The sequence below is a fragment of the Chiloscyllium plagiosum genome, chromosome 19 (assembly GCF_004010195.1).
Source record: "Chiloscyllium plagiosum isolate BGI_BamShark_2017 chromosome 19, ASM401019v2, whole genome shotgun sequence".
Classification (NCBI taxonomy): domain Eukaryota; kingdom Metazoa; phylum Chordata; class Chondrichthyes; order Orectolobiformes; family Hemiscylliidae; genus Chiloscyllium; species Chiloscyllium plagiosum.
The window spans coordinates 29924954-29930953 of NC_057728.1; the positions used below are offsets into that span (position 1 = coordinate 29924954).

Below are 6000 nucleotides of genomic sequence, written 5' to 3' on the forward strand. Positions count from 1 at the left end.
AACAAAATATATAGTGTGAATTACTATTTTATTTTATCCAGTCAGCTGTTAAGCATTATCCATTTGGATATAATGCAAGTGTGCTAAAGCTTTCTCCTACTGTGCCCTGGTAATATTCCTTGGCCAAAATATGGTTAGTATAGTTCCTATTAAATATGTCTGAGCACTTTTCACACTTGCAAACAGTATGTGTCTTTCTTTGGTAGTGAAGATAGAAAGGTGGTTGAAATACTCAATAGTTCTGGTAGCATCTTTGGAGAGTTAACATTTCAAATTGAGCAAGAGTCATGTCTGTCTGCATAAATGAGGACCTTGTGCACTGGTCCTCTTGGGTCAGTTCTGATCAAGATTTAGCAGAAGTCAGCTTGTCAAATTGCTGCTCCTTCTAAAATCCAGCCATCTATTCTCTGCTCCTTTTTGAAAGGTCAGCTTCCCCCTCTATTCCCTTTCGGACATACTACCGTCCAATTTTTGTTCACTTTTCATGGTCCTACTCCATATACTTTCCAATGGAGTCATTAGAGTCGGAGTCATATAGCATGAAACAGACCCTTTGATCCCACTCTCCATGCTAACCAGATATCCTAATCTGACTAGTCGCATTTGGCAGCATTTCACCCATATCCTTTTAAACCCTTCTTATTCATATACCCATCCTGATGCCTTTTGCATATTGTAATTGTACTCATCTCCACCTCTGGCAGCTTGTTCCACACACACATCACCCTCTTCATGAAAAAGTTGCCCCTCAGGTCTTTTTAAATCTTTCTCCTCTCACTTTAAACCTATGCCCTGTAGCTCTCTCCTCTTTTATATACTGCACATTGTGTGACAACTCCATAACTACAAGAACTAGCTTAAAAATAATTGCTGAAAGATAAAAGAAGTAAGGGAGCCAATGACAGATGAAGCGAAGCGAGAGAAAACAAGTGGAATAAACAAAAGAAAAGAGATAGAAAGAAGTATCAGTTTTTATTTAAGACAAAGCAAATTATGATAGTTATCATTTGGGTTCAAAATTCAATTAAGAACCAAGCTGAACAATTTGTTGGAAAGTCAAGCTGAATTTAAAAGGGAATGGAAAATCTGCATAAGGAAATTAAATGGGTCAGAGAGAGTTAATGGGAATAGGTTAGTGGTTAGTATAAAAGGAAAACCAAACTCTATTAGAAACATGAAAGGATAATCCAAAGAAAAGTGATCCTGATTAGGGACCAAAAAGATGATTATTTTATGAAGGCAGAGCATGTGGTTAAGACACTAAATGAGTACTTTGGCAGCATCCCCTTCCATCGTATACATAGATGCAGTGTAGCAGTAAAGGAGAAGATAGGAACAATATTGAAAAATATCAAAAGTGGATGAAGAGGAAGCACTTAAAAGGCTATTAGTGCTCAATGCTGATGGATGTTGTGGGGTAGATGAAATATATCATTGCTTCCTGAGGAAAGGTCTCGTTTAATTCTTTCATGGGATGCGAGCGTGGCTGACAAGACTGGCATTTGCTGTCTTTGAATGAAGTGGCTTGTTAGGATGTTTCAAAAGGCAGTTAAGAGTTGTCATGGTAGATAGAGATAAATGTGGAGGCTAGACCATTTAAGGATATTGGATTTCCTTCCCTAAAGGACATTAGTGAACCAGATGGGATTTTGCAGCAATTAATGATAGTGGTTATGGTCACCAGTCTAAGACTAGTGTTCAAGCCCCTATTTTATTAATTGCATTTCGGGAGGAGTTGTGGTGGAGTTGGAACCATGTCTTCTAATTAAGACAATACACACTCACCTCCTCACTGTAAGAGTGGAATGGAGGCTTTACCACAGTTTTCCAATCAGACTCTGTTATAGAAGTGGTCCAAATGAACTGGGCCATTGCCAATGTTATGTCCTGTCTTACTGAAAAGAAGGAATAAACCCAGCAGCTATATCTTGATATTTGTGGTTTGGATGCTTTTAGAGGTTGTGATCTAACATAAAATTAACTGGCATTTGGGAAAATGTGGGATAATAGATGAAACCACATGGAATTGTTAAGAACAATTCACATATGGCTAATTTTATTCAGTTATTTTGAAGTAATGTGAAGGATTGATGAGATTAGTGCACTTCTGCATATCGATTTTCTGAAGGTAAAGTAACCCTTTAATGGACTTGCTAATAGAACTGAACAGTAGTGCTGAAATGAATATGAAAAGAAATAATAGCCAAGGCTGGAAGGAGAATAACGAGGAGATATTGTTCTGGGGATAATGTTTGGTTGTAACAACACCCCACACACAAGAGTTGGTTATATCACCCACTGCTCTTTTTGATATCTGTTATGGTTTGAACTTATATTCATAGAAAGTAATCTCAAAGGGTCCCAGTGGCACTTTCAGAATCTGGCCGGGTTGCATGCTGCAGTCACTCCCAGGGTCTTGCCAGTGACCTTCGATGTAAAGTGTGCCTTATTTCTTTTTAATCCAGAATTTGTCACCCTGCTATTAAGGGAATCAAGGACTCTGGGATAAGTTGGGGTAGAGATCAGCCATGATATTATTGAATGGTGGAATTTATCTTTGTTTTATGTCCACGTGTTTTCAGATGAAATTTAATGCAGTGAGGTGTTAACTGCTTTTGATAGGAAGATTGAGGCGGCATAGTTATTGCAGTGTAAAAGTGGTTGTAGAAACAGAGAGAACTGAGGGTGTTGATACTCAAGTCTTTGAAGGTGCCAGGACAAGTTGAGAAGACATTTTTAAAAAGGCATAAGGAATTATTGGGTCTTGAATAGAAGCATAGAATTCTAAAGGGATTTCATAGTTAAATCTTAAAATATAGGCTAGGCCCCAGGTAGCCAGTTCTAGGCTTTAATACAGTTCGTGAGGCATATACAAGGTGGCAAAAATGAGGACTGTAGATGCTGGAAACCAGAGTTTAGATCAGAGTGGTGCTGGAAAATCACAGCAGGTCAGGGAGCATTCGAGAAACAGGAAAATCAACGTTTCGGGCAAAAGCCCTTCATCAGGAATGTAGGCAGAGAGCCTCCAGGGTGGAGACATAAATGGGGGGTTGGGGAGGGGGGTGGTTGGGGCTGGGGAGAAGGAAGCAAAGAGTACAATAGGTGAATGGGGATGGGGATGGAGGTGATAGGTCAGAGAGAAGGTTGGGGGAAGGTGGTGCAGAGGGATTTACAGAATTATGCTCGAGGTGAAAGTCTTTTGGTTACTTGAACAAGTTAGAGAAACTGCTGTTGCTGTCATTGAAGCTGTGATATTTGAGAAATTTGTTCAAAATCATAAAGAGCTTTGTTAGAGTAAATAAGAAGAATCTGTTTTCAGTGTGTAAAAGTCATTAAATGGAGGATATCTGAGGGGAAAAAAGAGTTAGAAGCAACGTAGGGCAAAGCACGTTTGTGAAATCGGTTGTTGTGATTCAGATTGCACTGCTGAAAGGAGTGAGAGTAGCAGATTTGAAAATTGTTTTCAACAGGGCATTGGATTTATACTTGAGGAAGATTTGCAGGCCTCAAATTGGGCAAAAGAAAAGGAGAAGGAGCTAGTTGACCAGTTGGTACTGTGACCTAAATACCCACTTCTGTGCTATGCTTCTGTCAGTTAGACAGTGATGGAAGAAGAGAAAGCAAAAGAAAGTTGGAGTGAATAGAGTGAAATCAACTTAAAAACACTAAGAGAGCAGATGAAGTGGGAGACTGAGGTGGCATGAAGGAAAAAACAAGTGGAAACGAAAGCATAACAAGACATGAGTGACCTCTCCGGTGGGACTATAGTGCAGTAACAGTAATACCTAAAGAGGTTGAAGATTTTTCTTTCTTTAGTGGGTTAATGGGTACTTTAGTAAGTTACTCTGGGTTGAGGTTAGTTGTTTTTTTTTATTATTTTATGAAATGTGAATGAGTAGTTGGAGCAATGAAATAAGAGTATAATTGTGTGTGCAAATGTAAATAAACTCCAGTTGATTCAGCTTGTTATTGCTAGTTGGGAAATTATGTTTCATTTTAAGTGACGGAACTGTGATGATCTAAGAAGTGATTTAAATTATGTTTATATTGTAATTCTAAGCTGCATGCCAAGTATTACACAGTATCTAAAGATATTTGCAGATGTTCCAAACGCTAGCTGTTTCCAATACACTATTCTACTCTGAATTATGCAAGTTAATTTCAAGGCTGTACTAAACCTAAATCTAAATACCTCTTACCAATATTTATCTTTTTTGCATAGTCATATTATTAAAGTCCTGCCTATGTATTGAACTATTAAGTAAATGAAAATCCCAAATCATTTCTAGGTATTTTGAAATTGACATTTTCATACATTGAAGTAGCTCTTTGTATTGGTTGAACCTACCTCACACTCTCAGGTATTGCCTCCCAGATTCTAAATGCTCACTACATAGAAAAAGTTTATTTTTCCTCATTGCTTTTGCTTCTTTGGCCAATTACTTGAAATCTGTACCTTGACATGCATGATCCTTTCATGAATTTCCATAAATGATTGATTAATTGCAGGGAATGGGACTGTTGATCAATATATGATTTGAAGTTGTATTCGCGAGAACACAAGGTGACTGAGGTGCTAGTAGCCTTTTTGGAAGTGAATGTGCAAACCGTTGCCTCCTTCCTATCTCCTGAGATGATTGCAAAAATCCCTTAATACCCATGAAGACCAGATTGTCTACAATGTAACAGACCACCACAAATTAAAGCATCCACTCCAACTTCCATGGAATGATCAAGGCTATGGAAGTGTTGCTTCAAAATCCCATTTTTCTGTTAAATGGTTTTTCTTGCTGGCTTCGTGTACTGGTAGCAGTGGGAAATCATGAGTCAGCTATCAACCAGTAACCTCCAGCTCTTCCCTACCTTGTTTCTTCCTCATCTCCCTTTCACTTCAGGGAATCAGATATCAAGTACACAATATGGTGAAGTTTTTGGTGAGAAGCGTATTTATTAATTACCAAAGGGATTGATAGTATCTGTCTTATTGTTTTCTAAACAGTATATAGCATTTGCACAATAGAGCAATGTTAGCTGCAAAGTGGCACACTTGATATCTAGATTATCTTCACAATTTGTGTTTGTCACATTTTCCATAATTAAAGGCATTTCACATGAGCATTATAAGACAAGGAATGGCACCAAACTAAATAGGTCAGGCGACCAAACGTTTGGTTTCAGGATGGTTTTAGGGAAATTGTTAAGAGGGAAGCAACGTGGAGTCGTTTAGGTGTAGAAATTGGGACCCAGACAAATTAAGATATGGTGATAATTAGGAATGCACAAGAGGCCAAACATAGAGTCATAGAGATGTAAAGAATGGAAACAGACTCTTCAGTCTAACCCGTCCATGCCAACCAGATACCCTAAACTGATCTGGTCCCATTTGCCACTATTTTGCCCATATTCTTCAAAACCCTTCCTATTCATGTACCCATCCAGATGCCTTTTAAATGTAATTGTACCAGTCTTCTCCACCTCCCCTGGCAGCTCAATTCATACATGCAACACCCTCTGCATGAAATAGTTGCCCCTTATGTCCCTTTAAATTCTTTCTCCTCTGACCTTTAAATCTATGCCCTCTAGTTTTGAACTTCCTTACCCTGGGGAAAAAAACCTTTGCTATTCATCCCATTCATGTCATTCATGATTTTATAAACTTCCGTAAAGACTTCCTTAAGCTCCTGATGGACTAGGGGAAAATAGCCCCAGCCTATTCAGTCTTACCCTATAGCTCAAACCTGCCAACCCTGGCAACATCCTTGTACAGGGGAACCTTCATTATCCAAACGTGATGGGCGGGCACTCTGGGGCTCGGAGTTTTTAAAGTCTGCTCCATGTTCAGGAGACTGCAGCAGGACAGCGTGCAAGACCCCACCCCCCACTCCAACCCGGTCCAACACCGCTCCCCCTACCTGCCCCCCCCTCCCCAAACCTGTTCCAACACCGCAAGCCACCCCTAACCTGGTCCAACACCGGCCCCGCCCCCAAACCAGTCCAACA

The 6000-nt window shown here is 39.5% G+C and overlaps 1 protein-coding gene across 3 annotated transcripts in view; it reads left to right on the forward strand.

Moving 5' to 3' along the window:
- Nucleotides 1–6000, forward strand: part of borcs5 (BLOC-1 related complex subunit 5) — an 89362-nt gene that overhangs the window by 65270 nt on the left and 18092 nt on the right. The gene's annotated exons all lie outside the window — the stretch shown is intronic.